Here is a 14,407-nt window from a genome sequence, read left to right as displayed (position 1 = left end):
AGGATGCATAGTGTGATCACCATGAGAAGTGGCTGCCGGTGGCACAGGGACAAGGGAGCCAGCCCCAATTTCCATGCATACTCTCTAAGAAACAAAGTGCTGCCATTGGTGGTGGCACGGCACATGCCTATAATCCCAGCACTTGGGAGGCAGAAGCAGGCAAAATTTTGAGTTGAGGCCAGCCTGGTCTACAAAGTGAGTAAAGTGAGAACCAGGACAGCCAGGATTACACAGAGAAACCCTGTCTCAGAAAAACTAAAAAAAAGAAAAAAGAAAAAAAAAGTGCCAAATCTCGTTGGAAACTGCAACCTGTAAGTCCTTTAGGGAAACACAATGAAGTGAATGAAATGCTCTTTCTCTGAGAGAGGAGCAAGATCCTACTAGAACTTGGCTGTACATTAGCAAAAAAAAAAAAAAAAAAAAAAAAAAAAAAAAGACTAAGTCTATTTCTAAGCTTTTCCCTATGATACCATGCTAACAATACTAAGGAGAAAAATAGACTTTACAATGGAACAAATTAAAATAGTCTCTAGCAATCTTGGGACCAATGTAGACCCCTAAGTTCTAATAGAAATTAGACTTTAATTATGGATCAACTCCTAACTAAAATAGCATGTTTGTTCTCAATAATACCTGAAAAAGTGTATAAACCTGTCTATAAACTCAATGTTATCTCACTTATACATAGTATTTATATCCAGAACTTAAGAGACACTTAAGATACAAAGAAAGCACTACTGATTGGGACATATCATTCATCAGATCTACATTAATATGTGACAGGGAACTTGGAATCACAAAGAGAACTTGAGCAAATGTTGGTAAGTAAGAAATCACTCTAACAAATGATTTTAACATAGGAAAGGATGCAGTAAGAAGCAGTTGGGGTTGCTAGAGAGGAATCTAAGCAATGATCAAAATTATCTCCTGTGGCATTATCAGATGATCCTAGAGAGTAAGAGTACAATTTAGTGAGGTTAAAGGTAGTTTATCAGAAATGGGCTGTAAGATAAGTATAATATGGATAGAGTAAAGAATAGAAAAGCAGATTTCATGTTTGTCAGTCCAGTGATTCAACATGTATGGGCTGCTTCTCTCAATGGAGAAATGTCAACGAGGGTATATTTGAAGAGGGTATAGTGACTAGTAACTTCTCAAAGCTGATGGTCAATATAAGAAGATGACAGAACAAGAGGTCAAAGATGTAAATAAACTGAATGGAAAAAAACCTCACAACCTGAAGTCTTTGGTTCAAACAGAGAAAATTTACAGACTAAAAGTATCATTAATATAATCAGAGGGAATAGTTCCACACCACTGTGCAAAACAGAAAGAAATTCTAGCAGATCTGCAGTAGAAACCACTCAGGCAACACAATGCTGGAGTAACAATTTAAAATACCAAAAGCAAAACCTAAAATACAAGCCTAGAATTCTACACAGAATTGCAATATCTTTTAAGAGCTAAGAAATAAAAGACTTTCTGTGCAGTCAAAACTGATGCGATTGTTTTTATCAGACTTCCTTTGAGAAATGTTAGAGGAAGCATTTCACACTGAGAGAACAGAAGTGAGACACTGTTCTAATGAACATCAAAACAGAGATATTAAAAATAGAATGCTTATTTTTATTAGCTTTAATTTCTCCCCAAGACAACAGGCTATTCTAGGCTGAACTTTATCACTCTTATGAAAATGGATGTAGCAGAATGAAGAAAAACAATACAAATATATTCTCATAGAAATGTACAAAAAAGAAACAGAATGAGAAAGTCAACAACCTGAATAGACCCAAAGCAGGAGGATGGAGAAATAGCAATAAAGCCTGCCAGCTAAAAATATCCAAGGTCAGATGAAATCACTCTACCAGACTTTCAAAAAGAAGTGGAGCTAACTCTTCTTAAACTTTTTTTTTAAGAAAAGAGAAACAGAAACAACAAGAACAAACCCCTGTTGCCTCCCCCCTCCCCATGCCTGCCACCCCACCCTCTCCCACTTATTGGCCCTCACTTATGTATATGTGAGAATCTTTCACAGGGCCAAGGTCCTCTCCTCCTATTGATGATCAAATTTGCAATCCTCTACTATACACATGCTGCCAGAACAATCAGACCCACCATGTGTAGTCCTTCCTTGGTGGTTGAGACCCTGGGAGCTCTGAGAGTACTAGTTAGTTCATATTGTTGTTCGTCGTAAGGGGCTGCAAACCCCTCAGCTCCATAGGTTGTAGGGGAGACTGGGAAAGGAGAAATTTACATGTAAATAAAGAAAATATCTAAAAAAAGAGAGAGAGAGAGAAACAGAAAGAACATTCTCAAACTCCTTTTCAAAGCCAGTAACATTTTAATACCAATAACAGACAAAAAGACACTACACCTAAAAGAAAACTACAGGTCAATATCCCTGAGGAATTCAGATCCCAAAGTACTCACGGAAATATATGTAATTAGAATATAGACATATCTCAAAAAGAGAATCCACAATGACCATGTTGGTTTTATTCCTCGTGTACAGGGATTGTTTGATATATAAGATAATAATCATAAAATAATATAACCTCAGAGCATGGAGGAAAAGCTTTTGAGGTACTTCTACATGTCTTTATGATAAAAGTACAAGAGAATGTAAAGGTAGAGGAAACATACCTCAACACAGTAAAAACTACATGAATGAAATCCTTACTAATATCATCCTAAATAGACAATAGCTTGAGCAATCCCACTGAAGTTGGAAATGAGACAAGAATATCTATTATCCCCAAGCCAATTCAACATAGGTTTTGAAATATTAAATAAATATATAAGGAAAGGAAAAGTCAAACTATATTTACTTCCAGGTGGCATGATATTGTACATTAGAAATCCCCAAAAATTCAACCAGAAAACTAAGAAATGATAAACAAATTCAGTTAGAAGGCAGAGACCAGAATCAACTTTTACAAATCAATATCTTTTCTATACACCCAAAACAAACATAAAAAGAAGACCATTGATAAAGAAGACCATTGATATAATCTCATTCATAATATCCTCAAAGAAATCTAGAAATAAAGCTAATAGAGGAAGTGAAATAAGTTTACAATGAAACTTCAGTTCTTTGGAGATAGATTTAATAAGAAGATTCTAGAAAATGGAAAAATATTCCAAGCTCATAGATTGGTAGATTTAATGTCGTGAAAGTAACTTTATAAAAAGGATTTTGTTTTACAGATTGAATGCAATCCCATTTAAAATATCTAGCTGATTCTCCACAGAAAAATATACCCTAAATAAATATGGAAACACACTAGACACACAAAATGAGAACACACACAATTCTAAACCAAACCAAACCAAAACAATGTAGGATGTAATGGCAATTCTAGATCTTGAAATATATTACAGAGTCATAGTAACAAAAACAATGTGGTACTGGCACAAAAGCAGACATACAAATTAATGGAACAAATTTGAAGACTCGAATATACATTACTTGAAAACATTTGATGCTTGACAAAGCTGCCAAAAACATAAGTTGGAGTAAAGAAAGTATTTTTAAAAGTGGTGCTGGGAAAAGAGGATTGCTCAAGCAGAAGAGTAAAATTAGACCCATATCTAGCAATTTGAATAACAGTAAAACACTCCAAATGGATCAAATGTCACAAACAGATAGAAGGAAATTTGGTGCAACATCTTGCAATCACATAAGCAGCAAAGGAGGGCTCTCTTGGTGCAGTACCAAACATGATGTAGGTTTAGAAAGGACTTTGTGAATAGAACATTTGCTCAAGAATTAAGGTCAACAGTTGACAAGTGCTACAAACATACAAACAAACATAAACAAACAAATAAAAAGAAGTCTGAATGTAATCCACTAAAAATGGAGCTGAGCAGTTATTAAAAAAGGAACCAAACTAAGAACTAAGAAATATCTTCAGAAATGTTTATTATCTTTACTAATAGAGAAATGCAAATAAAAATAATGTTGAGATTTCATGTTTCTCAACAGAATGGCAAAAGTCAAACAAAACAATGGCAACAAATGCTAGCAAGGGTATGGAGAAAAGGGAGCCCTCCTTTGCCGCTTATGTGATTGCAAGATGTTGCACCCATTATATAAATCATGGTGAAGGATTCTCTAAAAGCTCAAAATAAATGTACCATATGATCTAGCTGTATCATGTCACTTTGGCATATGTCCAAGATCCTACTTCATAGAATGTTCGCAGCCATGTTCATGGCTGCTCTGTTTATAATAGCTAAGGAACAGGGACAACCTAAGGAACCTAAGCCCTTCACCAAGGAATGGATAAAAACGTGGCACATATACACTATGGGATAATACTTAGTTATAAAAACCCCATGAACTTTGTAGATAATTGCAAGCAATTAGAAAGAATAATATAAAGTGAGAGAACCCGGACAAGACAAAGTCACTTGTTCTCCATATCTTAGGTTTCTAGGTCCAAATCCTCAGATATGTCTACATAGCCTGCAATAACTGTCAGTCCAGAAAAGTTAAAAAAAAAATTGACCATTGTGCCATTGTGCCCTTCCTTTCTCTCTGTATATGTGTCTGTGTGTTTGTGGTGTGTGTGTATATTTGTGTATGCAGAGTATGATACAATGATTTCATAAGAAAACTAATATGCAATTCTGCATAAAAATGTATAATTTAAATGAAAAAATTATCTTCACCAACAATGTTCCCTCCAAGAGAAACAATATACCTAACAAAAACAAGAGGTATGAGAAACAGGCTTTGAGTCATTGCTCATGGTCATCCAAGAGACTTCTGAAGCTTACAGCATATTGCTATTGCCCTTCATGAGTTTCCATTGATAAAGATACAGTCCATTTCATACACAGAGCCTGTAGGCTCCTAAACGGGAACACACAATATCTTACTCCCTTCGATCTCAAGGATGGAGGTAATGAATAGTCCCTCCAAGTTATGGACCCCATGAATCATATCCCAAAAGTGTGACATGATAACCCTAAGGGGAAACGTAATGGTAGGCACACCTTGATGATACCAATATTTTTCTAATTAACATTAAGACATGCTTAACAAGAAGGAAACCATACCAATTTCTGGAAACCTGACAAACAATAACGTCACTGATGTTGGGGGAGAACCTACAACTACTATTTTATTAAAATAGCATTAACCTTAGCTACATTATATACATCTGTCCTTGTGTCCACAGATAAGTGTAGTCCTCACTTCTACTCAATGCAAGTTCTCTTTGCAATAGATGAATATCGTTATGGAAGACTACATCAATCAAAATACAGTTGTAGAGCCCAGGACCCGTGGATATATCTCCAAATCACTCCTGCACCTAAGAATCAGGGAACTGGTGGAAAATTGTGAGAGCCAGAGGATCAGGAAGTTCACTACGATGTTGTATTTCCTACTAATATTAGAGGTTACAGTCCCTGATGCCCATGAACCTGACAGTCAAGGCATGTGCTGGGTATAATGAGAACATTAGTCATGCCAAAATAAAAAAAGGAAAAACTTACATGGCCTCAAGCCTACAAGGAGTGTGGTTTATACCTGGGGAGCACTGAGAGTGGAAGGAGTAGTCTTCTCTAGGGAGGAGCACACATTCCAGTTAGGTGTCTAGCACCAAATGGTCGTCCCTGAAAGCACACAAGTGAATGACATTTTTTTAGACTTAATGTTTTGTATTTAGGAATGCATACATACATGTACATGCATATATTTATACCTGAATCCATTTGTAGGTAATAACAGTAAAAATGTAGCAATGAATTAAACATAGACCAAGAGAGGTTTATTGAGGAGAGGATGGAGTGATGGAAACAGTATGTAATTATAGCATAATCTTAGAAAACAAAATTAAATAGAATAAGAAGGAGGAGAAAGAAAAAAGAAAATCCTCAGTAAAAACAAAAGATCTTCATACTTTACTGTAAAAGAATTGCAATTATACATGAACATATTCTGATAATGTAAGTCAATGATTGAATAAGTAAACTACAGCTGGTATGGAACTGTCTTAGTAAATAAATGTAGGTGGAAAGACAGTCACAAAATATTGGGTAAAATTAGTGAGCAAATGTAAAAAGAGATAGAAAATATGCATATTCTTAAAGTGATTTCCTCTAATATGTGGTTATGTCTGATTTACTGTTTGTCATGCTCACAAATTAATTCTTTTTTCTCCAGAAGGTGAGACTTACTTTCTCCTTATTCTTCAGCAGATTAGACAGTCTCCCACCTGCAAAGATTAAATAATCACTTGACAAAGCATTAGAGGGGCAAATGCCCCAGGAATCAGGGAAGCCTGATCAAGACACTTGAATTAAGGTATTGTGATACTGATAGAATGCAGTCAGAAAAAACCCTCTTCCCTTTTTTAGTATAATACATAATGCAGCTGGGCGGTGGTGGCACACGCCTTTAATCCCAGCACTTGAGAGGCAGAGGCAGGTGGATTTCTGAGTTCAAGGCCAGCCTGGTCTACAGAGTGAGTTCCAGGGCAACCAGGGCTACACAGAGAAACCCTGTCTTGAAAAACCAAAAAAGAAAAAACAAAACAAAACAAAAAACCCAAAACATAAGAATGCATATCTTCAGTAGACATCAAGAAAATATGAACTGATTCACTCTGCAAATTTCTTAACAGTTTTCTTTCTTTAAAATCCAAGTCAAAATGGACACACTAAAGATCTATCACAGCTTAAAGGCGAGTAAGGGGACACAACTCACTTCCATGTAGTCTGCATACCCAAACTTTGGAACAAAAAATCAACCAGGGGAAAATGTTGTCAAAGGGCTACCCATCGACAGGACTAATGATTTATTTCATTTCTTCCTGCCTTAGCAGAAGTTAGTCATTTTCTAATATATATTCTACTTTGTTTCATAATCAAACAAGTTCATGGCAGGCCACATTGGCAACAAATTAAAGATTATGTTCCCAACATTCTTGCTGCTGTATTCAACCAATGTTTAAGAAGTGTGGGTGTGCCTTCAGGAGTATGCTCTCACGGAGAGTGCTAATGCTCAGCCCCTTTCCACACCCTGCTGCCTATAGTAAAAACTACAATTGAACAATCAGACCCCTCTATGTGCAGTCCTTAGTTGGTGGTTGAGACCCTGGGAGCTCCGAGGGTACTAGTTAGTTCATGTTGTTGTTCGTCCTAAGGGGCTGCAAACCCCTCAGCTCCATTGGTCTTTTCTCTAATTCCTTCACTGGGGACCCTGCACTCAGTTCGATGGATGGCTGTGAGCCAGCAGCATGTGTATGGTAGAGGATTGCAAAACCGATCATCAATAGGAGGAGAGGACCTCGGCCCTGTGAAGGTTCTGTGCCCCAGTGTAGGGGAATGCCAGGGCCAGAAAGTGGGAGAGGGCTGGTGGCAGGCATGGGGAGGGGGGAGGCAACAGGGGTTTGTTTTTGTTTGGTTTTTTTTTGTTGTTTTTTGGAGGGGAAACTGGGAATGGAGAAATTCGCATGTAAATAAAGAAAATATCTAAAATAAAAAAAAAATTAACATAAAAAAAAAACTACAATTGACCATGAAGTTTGAGGCCACATGAAGGGACCAATGAACAGACCCTGATGTCTTCAGAGACCTGCCTGTCACAAGAAATTACAATAGTTCTCATATTACTTACCTTTGGAAGAAGAACCTCTCTTGTTTAGACCAATGCTGTCTTACTCTTTTGTCTTTTATTGCAAAATAAAATTTATTAAAATCATCTTTATTTTTTCTTCTTAAATATTTTCTTTACAATTTTTATTTTTTTCTTCTTAAACACTACCTTGGATAAATACCCTCATAGCATATTTTTTTGATCCCTTACAGTGAACAAAACTCAAACCCTCCGTTCTACTATGCAATAATAATTTCCCTCCTGTTCTATACACTTCCAGCAATAATATTGAAAATTGTCCCACGGGCCTATGGGTGGGTCAGTCACTCATTTACATTGCTTCTAGTCTGTGTAGTGTTACTGCACTGGGCTTTAGATAAAATGAAAAGATGTGTCATTAAATTCATATAGTAAATATTTAACTCCACACCAACTTCTCTGTTAAGAATTCAAGTTATCCATGTCCCTGTTCATACACTGATACAGCCATGTTTATTGATTCCCCAGCTCTGTTTATCACTATGACATTAATCCTTATTAACACTAATGTAGCTTACCAGAAGTCCAATTAAGATCCTTAGGGATAAAAATGAGATTGGGACAATTCTTATTTCTGCTTAAACCAGCTTGTCCATTCCCATTTGTTGGACTTTCCCTATTCATTTGTTAAAACTATTGCCTTTCATTAACTCTGTATAGTAATGTGTCGTTTTGATAGAATGCGACCTCAGAAAATCAAATTTGTATTTTTAAAAATTCATTCAGTAAAAATGAAGAAAAACGATCCCACAAGAAATCAAATGCTGTTATTAATATTATTAATAATAGTAGCTGTCTTTGAGAATTTTCTTTGTATGTGGTATTTTAAAATTTAGTACTCTGTTAACTGAAAATCTAACTTTCTGTTACTAAGTGGAAGGCATAGTAACAGTGGAATCTTGGAGTGAAATAAGAACAGCATGTCTAGATACAAGGTATTATTCAGTGTTCTGTTTTTCCCTCAATCAACTCACAAGAAGTGAAACTCATTAGTCAATGGTGATGAGGTTTTGTTATAATTGTACCCTTAATTAAAATAGGCCCATTTATAATACCTGTCCAATATTGTACCCTTCTCATGGTTGTCTAGCTGTATATTTATGTCTGGATGACATATACACTTCTTTATAAGAACGTCATCAGAAAACACAGGTAATGGTGCACAGACATCTTATGACAGATTCAGTATAATTACTTAATGGGGATTTTTTTTCATCTTCATTAGAATCTTACAGGAATGACTCCATGCAGCCCACTGTTGGTTGTTATGCATACAACATCATAAATAAGTACACAGAATTCTGTAAGTTAGAGATAAAATTTGAAATGTATTTTTTTTCTTTTGATCTTTTTTAATGTCAAAAGTTATGTAAATGTGGAGCCAGAAAGATGTCTCAGATGGTAAAGTACTTGTCACCAAGCCTGATGACATAACTTCAGTCATCACAACCAATGGCAGAAGGAGCAAACCAACTCCCACAATTATCTTGAGACCTACACATGATTATAACAGAAGTTATGAAACATATGGATTTAACAGATATCTATAGAACTTTTTATCCTAAAACAAAAGGATATACCTTCTTCTTAGCACCTCACAGTACCTTCTCTAAAATTGACCATATAATTGGTCACAAATCAGGTCTCAACAGATACAAGAAGATTGAAATAATTCCTTGTATCCTATCAGATCACTATGGACTAAGGCTGCTCCTCAATAACAACATAAATAATAGAATGCCCACATACACATGGAAGCTTAACAACACTCTACTCAATGATAACTTGGTCAAGGAAGAAATAAAAAAAGAAATTAAAGACTTTCTAGAGTGTAATGAAAATGAAGCCACAACATACCCAAACTTATGGGACACAATGAAAGCAGTCTTAAGAGGAAAACTCATAGTTTTAAGTGCCTCCAAAAAGAAACTGGAGAGCGCATACACCAGCAATTTGACAGTACAACTAAAAGTGCTAGAACAAAAAGAAACAAATACACCCAAGAGGAGTCAAAGACAGGAAATAATCAAACTTAGGGCTGAAATCAACCAAATAGAAACAGAAAGAACTATACAAAGAATCAACCAAACCAGAGCTGGTTCTTTGAGAAAATCAACAAAATAGATAAACCCTTAGCCAGACTAACTAGAGGGCACAGAGACAGTATCCTAATTAAAAAGATCAGAAATGAAAAGGGAGACATAACAACAGACACTGAGGAAATCCAAAATATCATGAGATCCTACTACAAAAGCCTATACTCAACAAAACTGGAAAACCTGGATGAAATGGACAATTTTCTAGACAGTTACCAGGTACCAAAGTTAAATCAAGATCAGATCAATGATCTAAACAGTCCCATATCTGCTAATGAAATAGAAAGAGCTGTTAACAGTCTCCCATCCAAAGAAAAAAGGCCTAGGACCAGATGGGTTGAAATGTATTTTAATTTGTTACCATAAGAATATATAAACCATACCAAAATGTTTTATATTTTAAAATAATCTATTTCTAATTATTTTATGACTACTTTTGCTTTGACCTCCATGATCGAAACTATATAACGAGCTACTATACCTAACCAGTTAAGACACTTGGAAATTTCATTTTCCAACATTTAGCAAGGCATGGTGGGAGATGCTATTAATCCAGTAGAGTCAAGAGGCTGAAGCAAAGAGATTAGAAGCTCAATGCATGTGGAGGTTGTAGCGTGAGTTTAGTATCAGCCTTAGAATTTTGGTGAGAGACTGTGCATAGCCAAAGTGAAAAGTGGGGTGTGCTGAGGAAGTTCCTCTGTAGGGCAGTACTTGCTGAGCATGTGTGAGGTTCTAGTTTCCATACCCACTATCTGAAAAATGTACTCATAGCTTAGAATCTACTACTGTGGGAACTCAAGGACCACGGCAAACTAGAAGATGGGACTTTATTGTCCTGTATAGGTCTATTGTCTACTTTGCATCCTGCTTAAATGCCAGACTCACTCACATCCCTGCCTGTGCATGTACTTTGTGCATGAATATTTATCTTGCTGTCTATAGGCGTGTGTTAATGCATAGAGATATTTATGTACATGTGTTTATGTGCACACATCTATGCATATTTCCACTTTACATGGTGTTCTTATTTCTTTGCTTATTTTTGACTTTTATGGTTTTATATGGTGTTTCATTATTTCTGGAGTCACAGAACAGTTTTCTTGTTTCAGAACATTTGCATTTGTTAACATTTCATTTCATTAGATTTTTGACTTTATTTAACTAATATTTCCTCTGATTATTTACAAAAACTAGTAAGTGCACAATATTGACCATAATTTCCATTTTCTTTCACTTTGCTTGGGTTTCAGCAAAATTCTTTGCTTTTCCTATCTTCTCTTTTTGTATCGTATCAGTGGTACTCACTTCTTACAGATTTGTTACAAGCCTATTTTGTTTTGTTGAAAATTTGGCCTATCTTTCTTATTTGTTTTGCTTTGTGTTGAGTGTGGGAGATGGGAATGGAGTCCTATATCACCGAGGCTAGTTGCTCCCTTACTTTGATTGAATTGGACTGTTTAGTTTTTATTTTCTGGGTTCAGCTTTAATAATTTTATATTTATCATGAAAACGATCTATTTTATGAACATTCCCCAACAGGTCTGTGAATGCAGCCGTGATAGCGGAACACCACACCAGACTGTTCTCCACCAGGCCCCTCAGGAATAATGAAGTCATCAATTTCACTGTTTGCATGGGGCCTTTGAGCTTGTAATGCAGCCCAGCTATGCCAGGCTGCTAATGACCAGCTGCTGACCTCAGGTGGGCAGAAGTTTGTGTGCATGCCCTGGGTCTCTTCTGCAGTGAGTGGGCTGATGCCCAGTGTGTACTGTGGAGCCATTTTCAGATGATCTCATGTTCCCTCTCCATGATCACAGCTCTAATGATCGCCTTTCTTTGTGGATTGTTTTGTCTTTGTTCTCCTCATTGGCTCCTAGTGTTCAGAGCCTGAAAAATGAAGTCAATACTTTGCCTAAAGTTCACCTTGGAACACAACATATGCACATTCTTAGCTTTGAAATTGTTTCTGGTTATTTCTCACAATCTATGCTGATTTTATAAGCTTAGCACCTTTTCAATTTTCTGTTTTGTCTAATTTTGGGTTTCTTTTGCAAAGGCAGTGTTAGATACCCAAGCAACTTGGGAAAGGAAGGGTTCATTTGGCTTGCCCTTCCTCAACGCTCTCCATCACTGAAAGAAGTAGGACAGGAATTCAAACAGGGCATGAACCTGAAGGCAGAAGCTGATGCAGAGGGTCTAGAGGGGTGCTTCATACTCTCTCGCTCAACCTGCTTTCTCATACTACCATGGTCCATCAGTCCAGGGATGGCCTTAACCACAATGGGTTGGGCCTTCAAACCAACAACTGCAGTTTAAGAAAATGTCTTACAGGCGTACCTACAGTCCAATAGTTAAGAATTATTATTATTATTTACTTTTATTTCTTTTTAATGAGGCCTCTTAGAGGACAGCCATGGTAGACTACTGTCTGAAGGCATAAAAAAGTGCCATTAATAGTGTTAGAGATTGGTACTTGAACATGATATGGATTTCAAGTTAGACCAGTCATTCATTAGCTGTTCCCCCCACCTCTCCTCCATCCCCAATCCCTGCATTTCTTGTAGACAGGATAAATTTTAGGTTGAAATTTTTTGTGGAAGCATTTTTTTTAATTGAGGTTCCCTCCTCTCTGATGACTCTAGCTTGTGTCAAGTTTACATAAAACTAAAAGCACATAAAGTTTACATAAAGCACAAAGCACTAATCTAAATAAAGTAATTCAGTTATGCACGGCTTAGGGATTATGTACATGTGTGTGTGTGTGGTGTGGTAGGCACATGTCATAGCTCCTGTGTGGAGGTATGAGCACATCTTCGTTTTGGGAGTCACTATGCCTTTTCTGAGATGTATTTTCTCTTACTGTTTATACCACAGCAGTGCATCTGTAAGTATATATCTACAGCGTATTTTCCCATGTCTACAACCTATCTTGAGGCAGGTAAAGTAGAATTTTATATGGGAATCACTTTGTTGAACTTTCTAATTTTATGTTGGTTTCAACAATTGAACCCTGGTCATCAGCCTAGCCTGAAAGCACCTTTTTCTTTCTTCCTTCCTTCCTTCCTTCCTTCCTTCCTTCCTTCCTTCCTTCCTTCCTTTCTTCCTTCCTTCCTTCCCTCCCTCTCTCCTTTCCTCCCTCCCTCCCTTCCCCTTTCCATGCCAAATGCCTTATACTATGGTAACACATTATCTGGTCTCTTTGTTAAAAGTAGCATCCCTCTCTTTACAAATATTGCAAATCTTAGGTTCTGATTCAATGATATAAAGTACTGGGACTTAAGACAAGCTGCATGGTATATTCATTGTTTGCTTCACTTCTGTGAGAGGCATTAGTACCTAGATTACAATGTTATTCAAGATCAAAGTGTATGTACCAGTAGGTGGTATATACAGGGAATTATACTTGAAGACTTTTCATTTTGTATTATTTGAATTATTGCATACAGACATCCATTTAACTACAGCTCATTCTGTTGTCATTAAAACATATATTGTAGAACTCCAAGGAAGGTTTCCTCATTCTGGATGGTACGCCGATATCCCACATACATTTGTCAATTGAGTCACTTTTTCATAATACAGAAATACGTGGTGCTGGGTATTGAAAGCTTCCCTAGTCATATTTTATCCTTGAGACATAAGAAGAGGAGCATGTGTGGAGAAATGACTTGTCCATATTATTTATTGATATGTGTGTGACTCTCTCATATACACCACGGGACCAAAGTATTGGGTTTATTTTTATAAATGAATTTGATAAATAATTGAACATGGAAGTGGTCCAGGCATTATGTTCTTGCATTTGCAGGTCATTAAGAATTCATGCCTCCATTGACCTGCCAGCTTCTACTTGTATTCCAAAGCACTGGGAGATAGCTAGGAGGAGAATTGGACTCCTTCTGAATTGCCCTTCTGCTCTGTATATGTTGACATGGGGAGCCTCTGGATTCATTTTCATTAGCAATCTAAACACATTTGAAGAGTGGTATAGGGACTGGGCAGCAGTCACATTGCTCAGCATGGGTCAGCCACCCTCCTGGTCATGGCTTACTGGCTGAGAAATAATCAAACTCCTGAAGAAGGGCTTGATCTGAATGCACTAGGCTGATCTGTGCTCTTTTCAGGTTCTTAGTGATGATCACCAGTTAGGGCCAACTCTGCACTGATTAATCACCAAGGGATGAGCTGAGCCACTCATTACCACTTTCTGTGCCTTCTCCATTTATTTTGGTCTGTATTTCAGCCCACCTCTTGGGTTATGTGCAGATAAGAATGCTAGCTCACTTTGACAATAGTGAACCCAACCTGGCTTTTAGTTACTTATCAGAGGTTTTATACTCAATTACCCAGAAACTAAAATTGAACAGTTTAACATGTTAAAACTGGAAATTCAGTTTTTCCACAGAGAATACACAAAATAAGTTTTCTTTGTCCTAGATACAGCTCTGCCATGCTATGCTCCTTAGGAATGAATGCCATTGTCATAATATCTTCAGTAACATTTGAACACCTCATTCATTTATAGAGTACATTTTGATCATATTCACTTCCATTGTTCTTTTGCCTTTCCAACACTGCAGGTGTATCCTTCTCCCTAACACTGTATTCTCCCCTGTGTGTGTGTGTCTGTGTGTATGTGTATATATATATATATATATATATA

General features: G+C 36.8%; 2 long non-coding RNA genes across 4 annotated transcripts in view; one reads left to right on the top strand and one right to left on the bottom strand.

The window, feature by feature from the left end:
* Positions 1-8,514, bottom strand: part of LOC116087573 — a 41,950-nt gene extending 33,436 nt beyond the window's left edge. For both annotated transcript variants that reach the window (XR_004117490.1, XR_004117491.1), the window contains exons 1-4: positions 8,167-8,514; positions 7,631-7,682; positions 6,190-6,227; positions 5,540-5,625 (exon numbers count right to left, since the gene is read on the bottom strand). This is a non-coding gene — a long non-coding RNA (uncharacterized LOC116087573). The remainder of the gene's footprint in view (positions 1-5,539; positions 5,626-6,189; positions 6,228-7,630; positions 7,683-8,166) is intronic.
* A 25-nt stretch (positions 8,515-8,539) lies between these two features.
* The window catches only part of LOC116087574, a 53,448-nt gene continuing 47,580 nt past the window's right edge, over positions 8,540-14,407 (top strand). Inside the window, exons 1-2 of one of the 2 annotated variants that reach the window (XR_004117493.1) lie at positions 8,540-8,583; positions 11,284-11,445. This is a non-coding gene — a long non-coding RNA (uncharacterized LOC116087574). Of the gene's footprint in view, positions 8,584-11,283; positions 11,586-14,407 lie in introns of those variants that run through there. The other variant, XR_004117492.1, reaches the window with a different exon arrangement.

The sequence above is a fragment of the Mastomys coucha genome, unplaced genomic scaffold (genome assembly GCF_008632895.1).
Source record: "Mastomys coucha isolate ucsf_1 unplaced genomic scaffold, UCSF_Mcou_1 pScaffold13, whole genome shotgun sequence".
In the NCBI taxonomy this organism is placed as follows: Eukaryota; Metazoa; Chordata; class Mammalia; order Rodentia; family Muridae; genus Mastomys; species Mastomys coucha.
Note: the sequence above shows the minus strand (reverse complement) of the source record. Positions and strands in the feature narration are given on the sequence as shown.